The 22,662-nt window shown below is 49.1% G+C and overlaps 1 pseudogene; it reads left to right on the forward strand.

Annotated features, from left to right (window-relative positions):
* Positions 1–216: 216 nt before the first annotated feature.
* LOC140907395 (antigen WC1.1-like) overlaps positions 217–22,662 on the forward strand; it is a 41,773-nt pseudogene continuing 19,327 nt past the window's right edge.

Genomic DNA, 22,662 nt, shown 5'->3' on the forward strand with positions numbered 1-22,662 from the left:
TGTTTTAGCTGCATAAAGTCACAGATAAAACCACTGATAATAACTAAAAAGGCAGATGGGTTTGCTATTGGTTCCTTCCCGCAGCTGATGCCAGTCTCTGAATCTATATATTTCCCTTCCCCTGCTTTGTTGTCACTTGTCAGATACAGAGGAGTCCTGGCAGGTGTTTAGGGGCAGCCAGTGCAGTGAGTGGGGGGACAGCAAGTTAGGCTGGCAATGAAGGGACATCTCTCCACTCTGGTGCTGTGGCTTCTTCTCCTCACAATTCAGGACATTGCAGGTAAGTCTCCTCAGTGTTTCACCAGGGGAGCTGGGTTAACTGGAACGAGGGTGGTAACTTTTAGAGTCAGCTTTTTACCATCAGTACCTGGCTTGGACGTTATGACTTTTCCTTTTGGGATTAGACCTTGCCACTGTTATCAAAATGTTTGTAAGCTTGAGATTGGACTATTCAAATGACCCTAATGTGGGGCTGTACCTTAGAACCATTCAGAGAAGGAAGCTGGTGCAAATAGCAGCGACTCACTGATCAGCACATCTTGCTGGGAGCATGTTACAGCCGTGCTGGAGGGTCTGCAATAGCTGCCCATCTCTGGGTGGAGGTTAAGGTGTTGGTGATGATTTATAAAGTCCTGAATGGTCTGGGACCAGCCTCCCTGAGAGATCCCCTCTCTCCCCGTGACGTACTGCCACAGCTCTGGTTAGCGGGGGCACCTAAGCTGGTTCCCCCTTTTTATAAAGGAGAGGGGTGGCTGGCAGGGTGCTGTCTGTGAGGCCTCCAGGACTTTGAAACTTGTTGTCCCCTTTGGGCCAAAATAGCCCAAATCTGGTGACCTTCTGTGCACACTGCAATAGACACTTGTTTGGGGGTGCGGGTGGGAAGGACCCAGGCCGTGCGTCACATAATGAGAAAAGGGTGGGAAGAAGTTTCTGTGGGTGTCTGTCTGGCTGAGTTCCGGTTGAAATGGTCACTTCATGCTGCAGGGATTTGAGTGTTATCCATGCCGTCCGCATGCCTAGAGCCTTGGCTGGGCATCGCTTTAGTAATTTTAATCCCAATAAATACATCAATAATTTGGGATCCAACAGAAATGTCTGTTTGGTCCAGAATCCAACAGGGCCAAGAATCCAAGGGCCAAGTCCTGGCTCCTCACTGCCCCATTCACTCACTGAAGCCAGAAGAAGTTTTGCAATTTTGAAGTGAGCAGGATTTATCCAAATAAACCCAGAGCTGATTCCTCCCACACAAATGTGTGTGTTTGTGTGTGTTGGGGTGCAGTGTGCAATGCCCTGTGCCCTTGGGGGTACTGGAAGCTCTGCCAGCGGGAAGATTTATCCTGCAGGAGCCCTGCTTCCCTCCCCCAGGTTTTCTGCTGGAGCAGAGAAGCTTTGAATCCTAGCTGGAATCTAGAGAAGCCCGACCGGCACAAGCTGCATGGCAGAGGTGCTGCATCAGGGCCTCTCACGGCTACATTGGTTTAATTCCCTCAAGGCCGCCCCTGTCCAGTTTCAGGGCTGCTCTCATTCCTCCAGCACAGAGGGGGCTGCAGGCTCCTTGCTACCCAGTGTCCCAGCTCCAGGAAGATTTAACAGCAATGCGGGAGGGGGGAGCAGATCATGAGATACATCAGAATGTGCTGGTGCGTCTTAGGGAGTGAATCTGGCCCAAAGACTCCAAAACTGATCAGCAATAGGATTCAAATTGAATGTGGCACCCAGATATGATTCAAATAATACAGTGATTGGAACCTGCTGGGCTGGTGTTAGCAGCACAAGAATGATCCATGTGTCTGGCAGGGCAGTGAACTGCTCAGCAGTAGCTGGTTCATGGGAACCCGATGTGCTGCTGCGCCAGCCTGAGAAACTGACCCTGACCTTGATAATCAGCAAGATCGGTTTAAATTGTTGTCTTTGAGAAAAACCTGCCCTGATATATATTTCACAGACAGCTCAGTCACTGTGCGTTGAGTAGGGGGCTCGTACCCAGAAAATCCTGAGCAAACCAACCATCTAGCAGGTTACCTGGAGTTTATATTTCAGATTCCCAAGAAGTTCCTATATAATGTGCTGGGATTAGAGCCCATGACACAGCTGTACATGACCGGAAAGCATGGAATTCTGTGGTGACTTCTGCTGATCAGACTGACATTGCAGGGGATGGACAGTTATTACCACATGCGGGATAAATTACTGCACGATTGTGGGATGGTGTCATATAGTGATGCCAAGCACATGTTCAGCTCAGTGTATTTTTGTTGGATTGCTGAGGAAATGTGCATCATCCCCTGAATATTTTTTATTTTCTATGGGAAATTTGACTGCTTCACATGATGCAGACACAGTGACACGGGGAGCATAAAATACTCTCCAGCTATTTGTGGGATAACGTCCTATAGTGATGCCAAGCACATGCTCAGCTCAAAGTATTTTTGTTTGATTGCTGAGGAAATGTGCATCATCTCTTTCATATTTTTTTATTTTCTATTGGAAATCTGAGTTTACTTCACATGACACAGACACAGTGATGTGGGGGAGTTCACAACAAAGGGGATATCACCATATAGCTACTCTTCCGTTTCCCTCAGTGCCCCAATTCTCCTCCTTGAGCTCTAAGAAGAGGCCAGGTCAATCTTTGCGAGAAGATCGTGTTTCACAATTATTGACCTCTTTACATTGTGCAGGAAAACTAATTTGTAAAATTCAGTGGGGTTCAGGCCAACAAATGAGAATATATCAGGGATGGGTCAAAGCTGCAGGTTTCACTCCCAGACCCAGATCTGAACTTCCCCAATGTTCAGAGTGCTGGGTGGGGTCATTATTCCAAGTTGGGTCACAGAAGTGGAGCCAGCATATGAGAGGTGCAGTTTGTAAAAGTGATTGTTATCCTGAAAGGTGCTGATGGCTGCCATTGGGGAGTCTTCGATCCTAAGACAATCACAGACCTCATGAAAGCCAATGGCAGGGCGAGAACTCTCTTTTAGGCTCAACAGACAGAGCAATCAAGATCCTTTACGTAGTGAAAACAGCTGCAGACAGTGGGGGCTACTGCCAAAGGCACTGGGCACATGGGCAGGGCAGAGCTAAGCCAGGGGTTTCCATTGTTGCCAATGCAGGGGCTAGGATACTGGTCTCAGAATGTGTCTGGTGGGGGGAGAAGCCAGTAGAAGGAGTTGTGACCGGGATCTTGGAAGCAGAAAGGAAACAAAGCCAGTTGGAGCTCACTGGAGGGGCAGGCTGGGGGATTTCTGAGCAAGGAAACTGCCGGCTGTTCTTAGTTTCTACTGGGTGCAGGGAAACAGAACTGTGTGTGCACTTAGCTAGAGCAGTGCTGCAGCCTTGGGTCCTGCCACAAGTGAACATCACGGAGTTAACTCCATTGAAAAAAAGCCCCTATTTTTCTCAGTGCGGACCAGGCCCCATGGGTTCCCTGTGGGATTGCACTGAAGTGAGCTGTACCTGATAAAAGCCCCTGTGGATTGCAGCAAAGTGAGTGTTTTGTATTTCCTTGGCATTAAAGGAGCAGGATGGTCTGGCCACGTACTGGTGTGAACTGCACTGTTCTCTCAGCTCCGTGGAGGCTCCATAAACACGGTGTCCCTGGCTCAGCCATCCACAGCTGCAACCAGCCTGTTCCAGGGCTCACAGTGGAACTCTGCATGTAGCTGTAACTCCTGGGCATTGTAATGATGCCTGGACTTGCTCCCAGTCTGAGGGACAGTCCTGGCTCTTCACACCCTGTCCTGTGGACCAGTTCTCCCAGCCAATATCCCAGGATTGTGTTGCAGGCAGTGGCCCCTCCTCACATTCCCTGTTAACTGCCTCCCTCCCAGCAGCCAGCTTTGCCTCTCCACAACCCCCAGAAATGCAAACAGCTGTAGAGACAACTGGGGACAGGGGTGGAGCTCAGAGCTACTGGGAGAAATGCCAATGTCAGGGAGTGGGGGCAGAGTCTGCTTCTCATGTGGGGAAGGAGCAGCCTGTATATGCAGGGCGGACAGGCCAGATAGAAAGGGGAGAAGAGAGGGGGGAAGAGCCCAGGGGAGGCGGGTGGGAAGAGACCAGTGGAAGAGGGAAATGTGTGGGGAGGTGGGGAGAGGAAAGTCCTGTGGGGAGCATAAGGCTCTAATGACAAGCTCCACAGAACAAAAATTACGAGGTTATAAAAACCATCCGGTCATGTTACTCAGTCAGTCTTTGGACTGCAGAACCCCCCTCTATTCCTCTGCCAGCATGGGGGTGAGAACTGCAGACTGAAAAGTCACCATTTAATGCACCCAGATTGCACAACTCCCCCTGGCTGCTCAGCTGGAGTCTGCGCTTACCCTCCCCTCACCCCTGAGATGGGAACTGCAGTCCATTGCCCAGCACTGCCTTCACTCTGCCTCCTGATTCAGTTCCTCTGACAGAGGAAGCGCTGACTGGGAAATAGCTTGACAGCCACTGAGTTAATTCATGCAGCGTAGTTCACACTCGCACACAGAACTTCTGTTACTGTTCAGAGGTGAGTTACAGATATTGGAGACCTTCACATTGACATCAACCATTCACATCCGCTATAATGTCACCGTAACAGGGCAGGGTTGATTTAGCCATTTGCAAACAGCAACACTTCCCAGGCTTCCCCCACCCCACCCCTGCAACTTCTCTGCCTGAGGCGGGAAAGCACTGCCCCCATTCTAGAGCCCCCTCCCCTTCTCTCCTTTGCTCCTGCCCCTCACACTCCTGATCCCATCCCCTGCCTACTCCAGACTCCATTCCCCTCCCCAATACTCCCTCCGGTACCCCTGCTCCAGAACCCCTCCCCTCCCTCCTGTCTACCAGCACCAGACTCCCCACACTCCATCCCGATTCCTCCATCCTCCCCAATTCTCCCTCATCTCCCCCTGCTCCAGGCCATCTCCCCTCCCTCCCATCCTCTGCTCCACACCCCTCCCCTCCTCACCCTCTTGCTGCACTGCTTCAGAGTCCCTCCCTCCTCTCTTACACATGATCACCCCTCCCAACCCCTACCTCCTTCTTCCTCCCTTTTTAGAACCCCTCTTCTCCCCATGCCTCCTTCTGCCCCCTCTCTGCTCTCTCCCCTCCCCCTCTCTCCCTCCTGCCCAATTCCTCACCCCCTCCTCACTTCTCACTCCTGTCCCCCACTCCAGACCCCTCCTCTTTCCAACTCTCCATGCAGCCCGTTTCTCTAAACCCCCTTCTCCTCCCTCCTGCCCCCTGCTCAGTAACCACTCCAGCCCTATGCTCCCTGCTCCCCGATCCAGACCACCCTGTGCTCCACCTCCACTGCTCCCTCCTGCCCCAATTTCAGATCCCTGTCCCCTCCCTTCCGACTTTCTCTCCTGCCTCCCTGTTACCCCACTGCAGACCATCTCCCCACCATCTCGCTGGCTTCAGCCCCAGTGACAGTGACAGGAGATGGTGCCATTTGGAATAAGGGAAACTCCATGAGTTGGCGCCTTCCATCGTGTTCTCACAAGACAGGTAAAAACTCCCCAAACCACCAGAGTGGGGATAAAATGGGGAGAGCTGCAGCAGTGACAGCCCCGAGTGCGAGACCCTGAGACGTGAGAAGGTGGTGCCATGAGGCAGCTCTGGGCATGTCCCATTCTCCTGGTTCTGGGCATGGATCCCTTCCTGTTGAGCACGGACTCTGCTGTGATAATGCTGAGGAGGGGGCTCCCTGCTGCTCTGACCCTGCTCTGTGTCTGTCTTTGAAGGTGCTGACGAGCTGAGGCTGGCGGATGGAGGCAGCCCCTGTGCCGGGAGAGTGGAGGTTAAACACCAGGAGCGGTGGGGGACAGTGTGTGACGATGGCTGGGACATGACAGATGCTGGGGTTGTCTGTAAGCAGTTGGAATGTGGAGCTGCTGTCAGTGCCCATCGTAATGCTCATTTTGGAGCAGGATCTGGACCAATTTGGCTGGATAACATTGCCTGTCGTAGTACCGAGTCTGCTCTCTGGCATTGCAGGAACAGGGGATGGGGAGTGAATTATTGTGATCACACAGAGGATGCTGGAGTGACCTGTTCAGGTAAGAATCAGCCTACTCTGTCCTGAAAGACAAATCCCCTGAGAGAAAAGGGCTGGAACCCACAACGTGTTGTGTGCCTGTGACCCTAAGGAGAAATGAACAAAAAGCAGAGCAAGTCCTGTAATTATTATTATTACTGAACTGCAATTATTACTGTTCATGTCACTGGGCACCGAGGAGCCCCATGTGTGACTGTGAAGCATTTTCATTATCTCATTTCCAGTTGTTTCAGTGCCACATCGTTCCTTTCCCTTTCCCTTTGAATGGGTCTAAAAATGCAGATAGGAGAGAAAATGGAAAAGGAAAATGTCACGTAGGTTCCTAAGTCACTGAGGCACTTTTGAAAATGTTACACTCATGCTAAAATCCAGACCCAGACACCCAACCACAGAAGTACAGAGGCTGGGGCATGTACATAGCCCCTTTGCCACCCTCATAGGGTGACCAAGGAATGGGCAGATTCTCCCAGCTTGGCCAGAATTAGATTTTGCCGAAAGCACTCCCCCGTCTGCTCTGTTACTTCTCACATTTTGGACCAACCAGTAACAGAAAATTTCACAATCTCTGATACCCTGTAGATCGAGAGTAGAATAGAGAGCTCAGCCAAAAATATACCTCAACCCTACACAGCACAGGAATATCATATTATCGCATTTGTTGTAACTGAATAGTTAACATTACAGCTACAGACCCATTATAAATTTTATTTTTAAGTTCTCTCTTCTGAACATTTAGTAGGAATAATATCTTCCCCTGAAATAGCACAATAATAATTGTGAAATGAAATAGCATAGTAATTTTAATTTTGTAAAATTACTCTTGTGTTTCAGCTGGAGCTGCATGTTTGCAGTGGGAATAGAGTTCAGCTTTTTAACAGGGCCCTTGAAGGGCCAAGCTCCTGCATGTTTTGTACCCCTAATCTCTGGCTCCTTGTTTTGAAGGTCAATTTGTCTTAGTCTTTTGGGCAAAGAAACTTAGGTTCTCTCTCTCCACCAGGTCCTAGTCCATAGTCCTGCATGTCTCAATCCCTGAATAGGGGAGGCCTCCCAGCAGAGAGTCTAAATCCCCTGTCCTGGGCTACTTCCTATTCCTGTTCTTGTTGTTTGGAGCCTGGCCCCTCTAGTTCTATTCGCTGGGTGGCTTGCATCCCATAGCGCCTTCTTGTGGATCTTGGGTGGTATCATGCTGCAGTCTCAGGCTCCTTCAGAGGGAGAAGCTGTAAGTTTGGTGACCCAGTTAGCTTCAGGGACCCAGTTACCTCAGTTTCTGGAGGCTCCTAGGTCTCCTCCACAGTCCCCCTTGGCTGGGGAGACAGTGATTACTCCCTGGTGGCTACCCGAGCTGGCAGGCTAGTGACCCTTCCCCTCAGGTAGGGAGGCGGATAGCTCCTGCCTCTTCGCCAGTCAGCCCTCAACTGAGCCAGGCTCTCTCCTTTTCTCCCCCCAGGCCTGACATTGGCTGCATGTACAGCGGAGTGGAGCTAGCTGGGCCCAAAGGTTCCCTTTAATCCCTGCCGTGCTGGCAGGGTAGTTCCACGGGGGCTTATATAGTCTTTCTCTTGTGGTTGGAAACCACCTTGTCCTCCTGTGTAAAATCCCCTGCACAAGATGGAGTTTGCAGACACCTGGGCAAGTCACATCTATGAATGATTCAGCTTTTTGCAGGCCGACGCCATTGTTTACATGTTAGCTTGAATGTTCCCAGGAAAGCTCAGATGTGGATTGGTGTCTCCCAAAGTCCATTGTCAGTTAAGTGTTTCTTGATTGGGCACTTACTGAGAATAGTCCTTTCTCCAGAAGCCGACCAAATGCTTCACTGAGGCAACTTAGAATCAAATAATTACATAGCCAATATTCATAACTTCGAATACAAAAATGATACACACATTCAGGCAGCATAATCATAACCAGCAAACTACAACCTTCCCCTAGACAATGATCTATTAGGTCACAGTTCATGGCAATAACGTCACAACTGTAATGTGAGTTTGCTTTGTACAGACTGAGTAGAAACAGAATAAAGGACTCAAGATTGGGTGCATTCAGAATTATGCCAGAAATAACCAGTCATCTGTTGACAAACTGCCCTGTGCACTAGATATCACTGAGAACAAACACCTACGGGAGCTGTGATGGTTCTGCACCAAGCGATTTTTGAGAGATGCTGACCTGACAGAACACTAGAAAACTTTCCCAAAAGTGACAGTCGTCTTCTGATATGCAGTGTTGCTGTAGCCGTGTTAGTCCCAGGATATTAGAGAGACAAGGTGGGTGAGGTAATATCTTTTATTGGACCAGTTTCTGTTGGAGAGAGAGAAACTTTTGATGTGACAGAGAAGAGCTGTAAGCTGAGAAGCTTGTCTCTTTCACCAACAGGAGTGGGTCCAATAAAAGCTATTACCTCAGCCATTTTGTCTCTCTCAACCCCTTCTCGTCCAGTTTCACTTTTCATTTCTGGTTGGATTAATACCCTACTTTGCCAAAACATTCTCCTCTCCCAAGGTCCTTGCCTCAGTCAGTGCACGGGCTGGACGGTGACAAGGGAGTGAAGCAGGGATGCACAGTGACAGAGGCTGTTGTCTGTAGGCCCACAGCCTCATTGGTTGCAGCATTGGCGATCCCTCCATTCCAGGATGATCTCTACCACAGATTTACTTCTGGGTCCTTTACTCAGGAGTCCGATCCTGGAATTATAGATCTGCCCACAGTAGGTACAGATGTTTCCTGACAGGTCAGCTGCCTGTTGGGAGAAAGTTCTTTTTCTTTCCTTCCTTCCCTCTCTCTTTTCAACTTTGAGGGCAGGGCACTTCTCCTCAAAGCAGGCCACTGCCTGTTGGAGGATGTGGCATCACTGAGATCGGTTGGTTGCTTGCTCCTCCCAGCTCGTGATGAGTTTTCTTGAGATACGCTTTCAGTGTGTCTTTGTAGGGTTTCCTCTGACTACCACGGGATCTCTGACCATTGGTGAGCTGAGAGTAGAGGGCTTGTTTTGGGAGGAGAGAGTCTGGCATCCGCACACAATGTCCAGCCAAGCGGAGTTGGTGAGTGAGGATCATTGCTTCAATGCTGGTGACATTCGCTTCAATGAGGATGCTGGTGTTAGTGCAGTGATCTTCCCACTTGATGCAAAGGATCTTCCAGAGGCATTGTGGGTGTTACCTCTCCAGACTCTTGAGGTGCTGTCGATAGGTCACCCAGGTTTTGCGTCTATAAAGGAGTGTAGGAATAACAATTGTCTCATAGACCTGGATCTTGGTTTCCTCCCGTAGGTCACGGTCTGCGAAAACGCGCCAGAGCAGTTTCCCAAAGGAAGCAGTTGCTCACTGGATCCTGTGCTGGATCTTACTGTCCATTTTTGCATTTTGAAAAAGTTGGCTACCGAGGTAACAGAAGTCCTCAACTCTCTCCAAAGTCTGTCCCTCGATGGTGATTTGTGGTGGCTCATGTGCAAGGCCTTAAGCAGGCTGATGGAGCACTTTAGCTTTCTTGATATGGAGTGAGAGTCATAGGCTTCGGTAAGTTTGTGCAAAAAAATCCAGTGTGGACTGAAAGTTATTCTCAGTGTGCGTGACGATGACACAGTCATCAGCGTTTTGAAGATCAGTCATGGACACCCTGAGGACTTTAGACTTTGAGCAGAAATGTCAAAGATTAATGAACAGCCCATCCATTCTGTATTGAATGTCAACTCCAGTGGGGAGGAGGTATTTATCAAGGACCAAAATGACTGCTAAATACATGGAGAACAGGGTTGCGGCAATAAAACTTCCTTGTTTAACCCCAGTTTTGACGATGAAAGGATCCATCTCCAGGCCAGAGAACGGTGACAGTCATCTCATCATGAAGAAGCCTTAGGCCCTTAATAGATTTTGGAGGGCAGCCAAATCTGGCCAGGACCTTCCACTGGGCTTCATGATTGACAGAATCAAAGGCCTTTGTCAAATCAATGAGAGCCAGGTACAGGTCCTGATTTTGCTCCCGAGACTTTTCCTGGATTTGGTGAGCAAGGAAGGTCATATTGGTTGTCCAGCAGGATGGTCTGAAACTGCACTGAGATTCCGGCAATATTTCCTCAGCAAGGGGAAGTAATCGGTTTAAGAGGATATGGGCAAGAATTTTCCCTGCTGCAGATAGCAAGTCAATGCCACGATAATTTCCACACTCCAATTTATCTCCTTTCTTAAAGATTGTAACAATGTTGGCATTTCTCAAGTCTTCTGGAATCTTCTTATTACACCAAATTTGAAGAAAAATGAATCTCCCGACAGCATAGCTCTGAGGATCATTGGAGCACACAAGCCCCGTCCTCGCAAGAAGGTGACGGTCTCTGAAGAGGGGCTGCAGCAGTGGCAAGATGTGTAACCAATAAAATTATGCTGAAATTATGCTCCTGGTTGCTGTGACCAGAGTGACACCAGGCACTAGAATGGAGATGAGGGAGACTGTATCCACGTATTGGGCCCAGGCAGTGTGAGGAGGAAGCTACCTGAACTGAATGCAGACCAGGGTGGCAGGGGAAAGTAGATGAGGATAAGGATGCAGGGGGACTATTCTGAGCCTGGAGGCAGGTGGATGGAGAGAAAGCGGGAGATGGGGACTGGTTGGGCAAGGAGCCTGGGACTGGGAGGAGGGGGAAAGAGACTAGGACTGGCTAGGCAGGGCAATTAGGACAGTAAGTGGGTGGGGAGAGACTGTGATGTGCTGAGCAAGGAGCTGGGGGAGACTGGGACTGACTGGGGGAGGAGTCTGGGACTGGGAACCAATGGGGAGGAACTGGAGGTGGGTGAGGAAACAAACCAGATGACGAACCAGGGTGTCAGGGGAGTCTAAGACTAACTGGGTGACGAGACTGGAATAAGCAGCCAGAGTGGGCTATGGGAGACTGAGAGCAGACCTCCATGAACATTTAGTGCGTGGCAAGCTGGGGTGTAAATCTACCCTGCACTGTCCTGCCATGCATCGAGTGTCCGTGTGGATGGTGTGGCTGAGCACTGGGGCCTTGTCTACACTACAGCTTAAGTTGATGTAAGTTACATCGCTCAGGGGTGTGAAAACAACCCCCCCCCCCAACAATGTAACTTACGTCGACTTAAAGCAGAGTCTGCATCGCACTATGTCAGCCGGAGACGCTCTCCCACCAGCAGAGCTTCTGCCTCTCGATGAGGTGGACTAATTGTGTAGACAGAAGAGCGCTTGCCCATCGATGTAATGTGTCTTCACCAGACGCGTTAAATCATCTCCACTGAGTGTGCAGCAGGCTAGTGCGGGGTAAATTTACACCCCAGTTTGACACAAGCTAAGTGTGTGTAGAGAGAAACCCTGAGACAGGAAGAGGCATCCAAGAAGAGAAACAGGGGCTTGGGGAAGACAGGACAACCCAAGGCAGGGATAAGTGTGAGAAACAGATCAGCTGAGGACCCCAGAGGGGAGGGACAGCACAGAGAATAGGGGGAAACTGGGACAAGGCTGGGGAAGCCAGAGGTGAAGTTCAGACTTGGCTTGTCCAGGAGCCTGGGCCTGGGGATGAGAAGCTTGAGGAGTGGAGACTGGCACTGGGTAGACAAGAAGAACAGGACTGGGACACAGAGCAAAGGATGGAGAAGAGACAGGACCTATACAGGGACTGCTCGGAGGGGATGGGGCAGAAGGGGTTAGGCTTCGGGGAACAGGGGTAGATGGGTCTGTCACTACCAGAACACACACCTCTCCAGAGCCTGGAATGGAACCAGGATCCCTGAGTTTTGCCATTCCCCTGCTGTCAGCAAATATCTGTCAAACCCTTCAACAAAATTTTCTGATCCCGCTCTAGTGCTGGTCCACAAAGAGGATGACAACCTACTACTACTGTCAGTTACGCCGTTAGCTCAAGTGGCAGTGGTTTCTGTGGTGGATCTAAAGGTTCCAACCCTGCTGATGACCCATGTGGGTGTCACAGGGTTGCCATCTTTTTCATGGCTGGTAACCAGATCCTTGAGGCTCTACCCCCTGCCCTATCTCTTCCTCCCAAGGCAACGCCCTCTTCCCCCAAGGTCCCGCTCCTGCTCCACCTCTTTCCTCAAGGCCCCGCCCCTTCTCTGCCTCTTCCCCTCAAGGCTCTGCCCTCATCGCTCACTCCCCCTCTCCCCTCGTCACTCGCTGGATCGTCTCAAGCAGCCGGCCTGCAGGTACGAAGCCGCCCTGGCTGAGCAGGGGCTGGCACAGATTAATGACCCGGTTTCCCCCCCCCCCTGCCTGGAAACCAGATTTTTGGTTCAGGTGTCATTTAGGTCCCTTTTCGACTGGACTTTCCAGTAGAAAACCAGGCACCTGGCAACCCTAAATGACACCTGGACACAGAAGCCAAAAAACGGACTGTCCGGGTAAAACTGAGACGCGTGGCATCCGGAGGGTGGCAACATGATTCCGCATCTTGGAACTTCTGTTTTTTCAGTTTGATTTTTTAAAAACTTAGGAAATTATGCAGAAAACATTACTTTTAAGGAACGTTAAGTTTGCAAAGTTGAGCTGTAAAAAATAACGAAATGGCAGAATTAAAGTTGACTTTGTAACTTTATTTTGGCCCACTTGTAGATCTGCGTTAAGATACTGTCTTTAATTACAGGATAAGAAGCTATTTTCTCCATGAGACCCCTGCCTCATTCAGTGCACAGCACAGACAGCGTGGGCATAGTTTGGGAGGGTGCAGGGGGGCATTGGCAGAGGAAAGGCATGGGGGGGCACGCGGGGTCGGTGCAGGGAACGGGGGCAGGGGGATGGAGCCACTTCTCCTGAGGCGGAGAGTAGCTGTTCCGGGTTGTTGCTCTGCAGCTGTGCACTGCTGCCTGGCTCCCAGTGCCTGCCCGTTCCCGTAAAGCGGTGAGTGCCTGCAGCCGGGCAGAGGACACTGGGAAAGGGGGAGGGGCACGGGGCAGCGGGCAGATGAAGGGGGTGGGATGGGAAGAGAAGGAGATAGAGGAATGGGAGCGGGGAGCGGGGAGCGGGAGCCCAGCATGTGGCGTCCCCTCGGCAGCAGCAGCCCCAGCAGGGAGGCGGCTGCAACGGCCCTGGGAGGCCCCAGAGCAGCAACATCTCTGCAACAGCCGGTGCTGGAGTGGCCACAGCTCCCAAGCTCAGGTCGCTGCAGCAGACAGCAGCAGCTGGGGCTCACCCATGGAGCCATCCTGCCCCGCCCCCAGCCCTGGCAGCCCAGAGACCACTCCAGGCTGGGGTGGGGGGGGGAGGGAGAGTCAGTGAGCCAAGATAACTGGCTTCAGCATGCACGTGTGTGTGCGTGCGTGTGTGTGCGCGTGTGTGTGCATGTGTGTGCGTGTGTGCATGTGCGTGTGTGCGTGTGTGTTTGTGTGTGCGCGTGTGTGCGTGTGTGCGTGTGTGTGTGTGTGTGTGCGCGCTCTCTGTCCCCCCCAGATATAGCAGTCAAACTACGCCTGTGCTAGACAGGGCTCTGGATCAGGGTTGGTTGTGGCGTGAAGGAGGCTGGTCTGTGTAGGGCCCCTGCCTCATGGTTGCAGAAACTGCAAAGTGTGCTGTGTGTGAGGCAGGGGATTGCAGAAGGAGAAAGGAGGGTCTCTTGTTAAGGCAGCTGAATCCTGCCCTGGGGAACGGGATTCTCTCCCTGCCTCTGCCACAGAGATCCTATGTGATGCTTGGCAAGCCTCTGAAACCAAATATTTCACAGGTGGTCATTAATTGTGTGTTCCTCATTTTATGGGTGGCCCCTTGTAACCGTGGGGGTCTGGTTGCAGAAGTGCTGAGCATATGCTGCTGTAAACTGAAGTCAGTAGGTCAGGGGTGCGCAAACTACGGCCCATGGATCGGATCCGGCCCCTCAGGGCTTTGGATCCGGCCCGTGGGATTGCCCCCCATAGTGCCACAGGCCCCGCAGAAGCAGCCAGCACCACATCCCTGGGACCCCGGGCCGGGGGCGGGGGGTGGGCAGAGGGCTCTGTGTGTTGCCCTTGCCTCCAGGCACCGCTCCCCGCAGCTCCCATTGGCCAGGAACGGGGAACCGCAGCCAATGGGAGCTTTGGGGGAGGTACCTGGGGGCGTGGCAAGGGCAGCGCACGGAGCCCTGTGCACCCCCTCCCCCAGGGGCCGTGCAGGGATGTGGTTCCAGCCACTTCCCAGAGCGGCGCGGCGTGGGGCCAGGGCAGACAGGCAGGGAGCCTTCCCTGGCCCCGGTGCGTGCCGCTGCCACCCCAGAGCTGCTTTAGGTAAGCGGCGCCAGGCCGGAGCCCGATCCCCTCCTGCACCCCGCCCCCGAACTCCCTGCCTGCACCTCGCACCCCTCCTGCACCCCAACCCCCTTCCCTGAGCCCCCTCATACACCCGCACCCCTCCTCTGCCCCAATCCCTTGCCCTGAGCCCCTTCCTGCACACCGCACCCCCTCCCACACTCCATACTCCCTCCCGCACCCCAACCCCCTGCCCCAGCCCTGCATACAATTTCCCCACCCAGAGGTGGCCCTCGGCCCAAAAAGTTTGCCCACCCCTGCAGTAGGTCTTCTGCTCTGAACATACTAAGTGCTGTATAATGCTAAGGAATCTGAAAAATCAGGACCTGGGTGTCTCAAGTTGGGCACCCAAAATCAGTTGACACTTTTGATCATTTTGGCCACAGTGTCTCTGGGCTTCAGTTCCCCCTATGTAAAATAGAGATAACAACACTTCCCTGCCTCCCAGGGGTATTGTGAAGAGAAATTCTTTAATGTTTGTGAAGCACTCAGCTACCATAGGAATGAGCACCATAGAAAAGCCCATGAGGAAATGAACAATTCTATTTTGGGAGTTCAGTTTGGATGATGTGCAGTACATAAGGGCTGGGGCCAAACATTGCACAATGAGTATAAAAAGAACGATTGACCATCCACCCATTCAGTCAGCACCACGTGTCCTGTGCACTGAGTGAGGCAGGGGTCCTGGGGCAAAAATAACATTTGATGGTGTAATTAAAGACTGTATCACAATGGAAATACAAAAGGGACTAATTAAGGTTACAGAGGACAACACGAGCCAAGCATTCTGAATGTTTGAGTGCTTGACTTTACAAATTTAACCTCCTTTTAGAAACATAGCTTTATAGATTTTAAGGGCAGAAGGAAGCATTAGATCATATAGTCTGGCCTCCTGGGTAACAGGCTTCAGAATAATCCAGTTACTCCTTAACCAATTTTAAGGAGTAACCAGTTACTCCTTAAAAATCCAATAATTTTTGTTTGGCTAAAGTACATCTTCCAGAAAGGCATCCAATCTTCATCTAAATACTTCAGGAGGTGAATAATCTTCTGCTTCCCTTTTTAGTTTGTTCCAGTGGTTAATTGTCCTCGCTATGGAAAATGTATGGCTTACTTCTAATATGAATTTCTCTGGCTTTAACTTCCAGCCATTTGTTCTTGTTTTGCCTTTCTCCACTAGACTAAGGAGGCCTCTACATACCAGTGTTTTGTCCCTGCGCAAGTACTTCTATACTAAAGTACTTATACAGTATAATCACATCATCTCTTGGTCTTCTTTATTAAAAATAAACAGACGGAGCTCCTGGAATCTCTCACTACAAGGCATATTTTCAAGTCCTTAAATCATTTTTGTGGCTCTTCTCTGCACCCTTTCCATTTTTTTTTAATATCCTTCTTAAAATGTGGACAACACACTGGATGCGGTATCGGTCTCACCATACTGTATACAGAGGTAAAACCATGTCCCTGGTCAGAAATTATCCAACAAAATGGAGCTTCACTGGAAAATGCTGGTTTGTTGAACTGGACATTTCCCATGAAAGTGAGTCGGGTGCAAGGATCTTTCTCTAGACCACAGGCAGGGTTGTGGCAGAAACCTGCATGGTTAAGTGCCAGCTGGCTTGGGAGGCTCCAGCCAGCCCTGCCATGCAGACTGCCTTGGGGCCAGGTACCCCAGTCTTCTCAGGTCAGCTGCTCTGGGATAGCTGCACCCTGTAGACTGCCCCAGGACCAGAGACCCTAGTCTTCTATAGTCTGCAGCTCCAGGGAAACACTGCCATGGAGAAGGGAGTCCCAGCTTTAACCAGGGCTCAGCTCCCAGCTCCACAGCAGGGAATTTAGAAATCCTGGGTGGGATCCTGATTCCCAAGGTCTGCGGCTCTGAGGCAGCCCTGTTTTGCAGACTGCCCCAGACCGGGGACCCCAGAGCTTTGGTACTCCCAGGCCAGCTGGCTATTTGGGACCCCAGCTGGCCCAGGAGTCTGGAAGCCCAGGGGTCCCCAGCCCAAGGCAGTCTGCATGGTGAGGCTGCCCAAGAGCCACAGATCCTGGGATCCCCAACAGCAGCTGAGAGAAATTGACATTTTTGTTTTTCTCTTAGCACTGGAGGTGAAACTGACAAGAATGTCAGTGTCACTCAGAATCTGCTGGTGTCCCTGGGAGCAAATTTCATGTCAGACACACCATGTGTTGGTCTTTCCAGAACAAATTTGAGAGAATTTCTGGTTCACAGGAAGTTTTGAACGAGCAAAATTTCCTGTGAGCTGGAAATCCTGCGTTTCAGCCAGCTCTTCTCACTGCTCCCCTGTTTAAACCGCCAAGGATCACCTTCGCCTTTTCACAGCATCAGCCTGGAAGCGCTAGTCCCATTGCTTGTCCACTATGACCCTGCCTAGACCATGGGAAATATCTGTATTGTTATGTATATTATGTGTACTTCTGTTTCTTTTATTGCTGTTTTGCCATTTTTTACCAGGTTCAAAGAGTAACTCCTGCTGGAGCTCCCCACATGTCCCAGCAAGGCAGACAATGGCTACAGAGAACCCAGTCACTGGTGCTTAACTGACAATACGGGTGTCAAGGCCTTTGAACTTTTGCCTCTGACCAAGCCGGGCACCCCTCCCCCCCTAGCTTGGGATTGGGGAGGGGCCCTTCAAGTGGGAAAATTAAACAAAGAGCTTGGGAACTATGAAAAGGGGAGCCCTGATGAACAAAGAGGGAGAGGCAGGGTCTGCAGGGAAGGAGATTGAAACCCAGTCCCCACAAGCAGGGGTACCTGGGATAGGTTGGGGCAGCCCAGGTTTTGAGGGAAATGCTGAGGATTAGGTAAGACATATGCCCGTTGGCCTTTAGTTGCCTTAACACTTTTCTCTCTGGTCACTGTGTTCCTATGGATACATAAATAATATCACTCTCCTGGGCCTGGTACTATTCAATATTTTCATTAGTGATTTGGATGATGGAGTAGAGAATAAACTCATAAAATGTGTGGATGACACAAACCTGGGAGGGGTCACAAGCTTTTTAGTGAGAGTATTAGAATTCATAATGACCTTGATACATTGGAGAATTGGTTTGAAATCAGTAAATTAAAATTCAATAAAGACAAGTACAAAGTACTAGACTTAGGAAGGAAAAATGAAATGCAAACAATCGAAAATGGGGAATAACTGACTAGGCAGCAGTACTGCAGAAAATGTTCTGGGGTTATGTTGGATCACAGACTGAAATGGGTGATGCTGTTTTGAAAACAGGAAATGTTATTCTGGATTTTATAAACAGAATTGTCACATGTAAGACAGAGGAGGTAATTGTCCTGCTGTACTCAGCACTAGTGAGGCCTCGGCTGGAGCAGTGTGTCCAGTTTTGGGCTTTCTCTCTACAATGGGTAGGTAGGACAAGAAGTAATCCATTTAGATTGCAGCAAGGGAGAGTCAGGTCAGATATTAGGAAAAACTTTCTAACTATAAGGATAGTTAAGTACTGGAACAAGGTACCAAGGGAGGTTGTGGAGTCCCCGTTGTGACGTTGCACTCCATATGTTTTATGGAAATATGCTTATGAGTGTGAATATGATGTAACTGGAATATGCTTTATGCAAAAGGTCTCATGTAAGGTATCAAAACAAAAGTTATAACCTACTGAATATATTCCTCCTATTTGTATGTATGTGTCATTCTTGTATCTGAAGCTAGAAATGTGAAGTATGACTCTGAGGTCAGATTGTAATTATGCAAAGTGTGGGCAATTAATGGTGGTTTAGAATCTTGATGGCTCCCATTGACTACGACAATTGGTTGTAGATGGTTTATTTACCTGCAAGCCTTCCTGTGTACGTGTGGGCCAGCCTGTGGGTAATGAACAATGAGGTCTCACAGGACATCCATATTAAATCCATCTTAAATCTGGTACTTTTCCATTTAGAAGGAGGGGTAGGGACAAAAGATTCCTACCTTGTGCCAAAGCTGTAAAAAGAGGTGGAGCAGGACAGACAGGGCTGTCAGTCATGAGAAAGCCCCTGTTTTCCACCTCAGATGTCTGGTGGAACTAATAAGGACTGTACCAGGGGACAGGATTGGGCCCAGACTAGAAAGGAGTCTAGTCTGGGAAAGAAGCTTATTGGAACATCTCTGAGGGTGAGATTTTACCTGTAATCAGTTTCTTAATGTATTAGGCTTAGACTTGCGTGTTTTTTATTTATTTTGCTGGATGACTTACTTTGTTCTGTCTGTTATTACTTGAAACCACTTAAATCCTACCTTTTATTCTTAATAAAATCACTTTTGTTTATTAATAAACCCAGAGTAAGTAATTAATACCTGGGGGAGCAAGCAGCTGTGCATATGTCATAAATATAAAGGGAAGGGTAAACCCCTTTGAAATCCTTCCTGGCCAGGGGAAAGCTCCTCTCACCTGGAAAGGGTTAAGAAGCTAAAGGTAACCTCGCTGGCACCTGACCAAAATGACCAATGAGGAGACAAGATACTTTCAAAAGCTGGGAGGAGGGAGAGAAACAAAGGGTCTGTGTGTCTGTCTATATGCTGGTTTCTGCCGGGGATAGACCAGGAATGGGGTCTTAGAACTTTTAGTAAGTAATCTAGCTAGGTATGTGTTAGATTATGATTTCTTTAAATGGCTGAGAAAAGAATTGTGCTGAATAGAATAACTATTTCTGTCTGTGTATCTTTTTTGTAACTTAAGGTTTTGCCTAGAGGGGTTCTCTATGTTTTTGAATCTAATTACCCTGTAAGATATCTACCATCCTGATTTTACAGGGGGGATTTCTTCATTTCTATTTACTTCTATTTTTATTAAAAGTCTTCGTGTAAGAAACTGAATGCTTTTTCATTGTTCTCAGATCCAAGGGTTTGGGTCTGTGGTCACCTATGCAAATTGGTGAGGCGTTTTATCCAACATTTCCCAGGAAAGGGGGGGTGCAAGTGTTGGGAGGATTGTTCATTGTTCTTAAGATCCAAGGGTCTGGGTCTGTATTCACCTATGCAAATTGGTGAGGCTTTTTACCAAACCTTGTCCAGGAAGTGGGGTACAAGGTTTTGGGAAGTATTTTGGGGAGAAAGACGCGTGCAAACAGCTCTTCCCCAGTAACCAGTATTAGTTTGGTGGTGGTAGCGGCCAATCCAAGGACAACGGGTGGAATATTTTGTACCTTGGGGAAGTTTTGACCTAAGCTGGTAAAGATAAGCTTAGGAGGTTTTTCATGCAGGTCCCCACATCTGTACCCTAGAGTTCAGAGTGGGGGAGGAACCTTGACAGCATATCTCTCTGTCAGTGGACAGTTTATGAGTTTACCCTATATAGGCTTTATACAGAGTAAAAGGGATTTTTTCGGGATTTGGATCCCATTGGGAACTGGGTGTCTGGATGCTGGAGATAGGTGACCTGCTGAGCAGTTTTTGGTTGAAGTCTGCAGCTTTTGGGGTGTGGACCAGATCTGGGTGTGTGCTGCAGCAGGCTAGCATGTCTGGCTCAACAAGGCAGGGTTTTGGAGTCCCAAGCTGGCAGGGAAAACGGGCTCAGAGGTAATTTCAGAACATGAGGTGGCAGTCCCAAGGGGGTGTCTGTAACCGAACCCGTCACACACGTCATTGGTGACTTTTAAGAATAAGTTTGACAAACATCTATCAGGGATGGACTAGGTATACTTAAACCTCTCTTGGTGTGGGGGGATAGACTAGATGACTTCATGAGGTTCCTTCCAGTCCTACATTTCTATTTATTCCAAGATTTCATAAGCTATTCAGGCCTGCTGATTTTTTAAAAAAGTTTATCCCTACTAGATACTGTTTAACATCCTCCTTAGTTACCAACAGACTGCAGAGAGGTTCACCCTCTTCACATAGTATGAATACACTTCCTGCTTCTATCCCAAACCAGAAATGTTTATTGAACACTTCTGCCTTATTTGCATCATTATAAACTATTTTACCATCTCCATTTGTAATGGGCTACACCTTTGTTAGGATTTGTTTGTTTGTTTGTCTTTACTCCTAATATACTGAAAAAAATGGTCATTATTGTTCCTAGCCCTGCCAACTATGGAGTTTTCCCTGATAGCTTTAGCTTCCCTTATCGATTTTCTACATCTCAGAACTTCCAGTGTATATCAATTGCTATTAAGTTCCCCCTTTCCATTTGTTGTACATTGCTTTTTAAAAAAAATGTCTAATTGCTGCCTGCACTGTCCCACTGCACCACATGGGCTTTTGGCCAAAGTTCTAAGGCACTGGAACACCTAACTCCCTGAGGCTCCTTTGTAATTTTCATCCTTCATTGGCTTTCTAGGACACATTGAGCTCCAGCTGGTTGGAGAAGATAGTGCCTGCTCAGGACGTGTGGAAGTAAGACATGGAGACACTTGGGCTACAATCTGTGATGCCCACTTTGATCTCAAAGCTGCCAGTGTTATCTGTAATGGACTAGAGTGTGGAACAGCTCTATCTATCCCAGGAGGAGCTCATTTCCGAGAAGGACATGGACCAATCTGGACTGAGGAATTCCAGTGTGTAGGGAATGAGTCACACATCATGTACTGTCCCAGGATATCACACAGGAATCAGACGTGCTCACATGCAAATGATGCAAGTGTCATATGCTCAAGTAAGAATTTGGCACAATGTCTCTAAAATCCCAGTCGTGTGTATTCTAGAGTTGAATGCAGCAAAAAAAATGATCTCACTCTGTAGGGAGCTGAGATAACAAAGCTGCTACCAGCTTCCAGTAAAACCTAAACAACTCGATATAATGGGAATGGGTTCAATCCCCCAACTTTCCTTTCCTTTATTATTTAATATAAAATATCTTAAATGCTCCCTTTCTAAACCCCTTCTCCCTTCTCCCCGGGGCACACAGGGTTCCGTCTGGTGAACGGCAGCACAGCGTGCTCAGGAAGGGTGGAGATCCAGGTTCTTGGTGCCTGGGGAACCCTCTGTGACTCATGCTGGGATTTACCAGACGCCAACGTTCTCTGTCGTCAGCTCGACTGCGGATTCGCTGTATCAGCCCCAGGAGGAGGGTATTTTGGGAAGGGAACTGGCTCTGTCTGGACAGACACATTTCACTGCAAAGGGACTGAAACCCATTTGCGCCATTGCCCTGTTACTGCCCTGGGGGCCTCTCAGTGCTCACACGACAATGATGCCAGTGTGATTTGCTCAGGTAAGTGCAAGAGAGATGCTGGATTAAGGACACCTGCCCCTCAGTGTGTGATGCTGTCCCACAGTACTTACAACGATTAAAGCCAAAATTCCCAACTCGCTACTTATTTGCGGTGATTGAGCAGCAACCTGAGACCCTCAGGGCCTGATTCTCCTGAGTACTCACCATTTCTGCAGAGCTTTATGTGTTCAAAGTACTCTCCAGACACTAATAAACCCTCACCAAACTCCAGGGAAGTAGGTGGATAAGTACTATTATTATCTCCTGTGACAGGTTGGATCACAGAAACCCCTTGGGGGCTGCCACCTGATGTGCCAAGACTACTTCTGCCCCTGCTTTCCCTGCCAGCTTAGGACTCCAGCACCCTGTCTCGCTGAGCCAGACATGCCAGTCTGCTCCAGCACAGACCCAGGGTCTGAAGCACGTGCCCCAAAGCTGCAGACTTAACTGAAAGCAATTAAGAACTGTTCCCGTCTTTAACACTCAGATGCCCAACTCCCAATGGGGTCCAAACCACAAATAAATCCGTTTTACCTTGTATAAAGCTTATACAGGATAAACTCATAAATTGTCCACCCTCTATAACACTCGGAGAAAGATATACACAGCGGTTTAACCCCCCTCCCCGGTATTAATACATACTCTGGGTTAATTAATAAATAAAACGTGATTTTATTAAATACAGAAAGTAGGATTTAAGTGGTTCCAAGTAGTATCAGACAGAGCAAAGTGAATTACCAAGTAAAATACAATAAAACACGCAAATCTAAGCCGAATACAGTAATAAAACTGAATCCAGATAAAATCTCACCCTCAGAGATGTTTCAATAAGTTTCTTTCACAGACTGGATGCCTACCTAGTCTGGGCACAATCCTTTCCCTGGTACAGCTCTTGTTCCAGCTCAGGTGGTAGCTAGGGGATTTCTCATGATGGCTGCTCACTTTGTTCTGTTCCACTCACTTATATACCTTTTGCATAAGGCGGGAATCCTTTGTCCCTCTCTGGGTTCCCAACCCTCCTTTTCAATGGAAAAGCACCAGGTTAAAGATGGATTCGAGTTCAGGTGACATGATCACATGTCACTGTAAGACTTCATTACCCACTTGCCAGCATACAGGAAGCATATTTCAGTTACATTATATTCACACTCATCAGCATACTTTCATAAAATCCTACAGAGTGCCATGTCACAGCTCCATTTTACAGACGGTGAAACTGAG

This window comes from Lepidochelys kempii, chromosome 1 (genome assembly GCF_965140285.1).
Source record: "Lepidochelys kempii isolate rLepKem1 chromosome 1, rLepKem1.hap1, whole genome shotgun sequence".
Taxonomy (NCBI): domain Eukaryota; kingdom Metazoa; phylum Chordata; order Testudines; family Cheloniidae; genus Lepidochelys; species Lepidochelys kempii.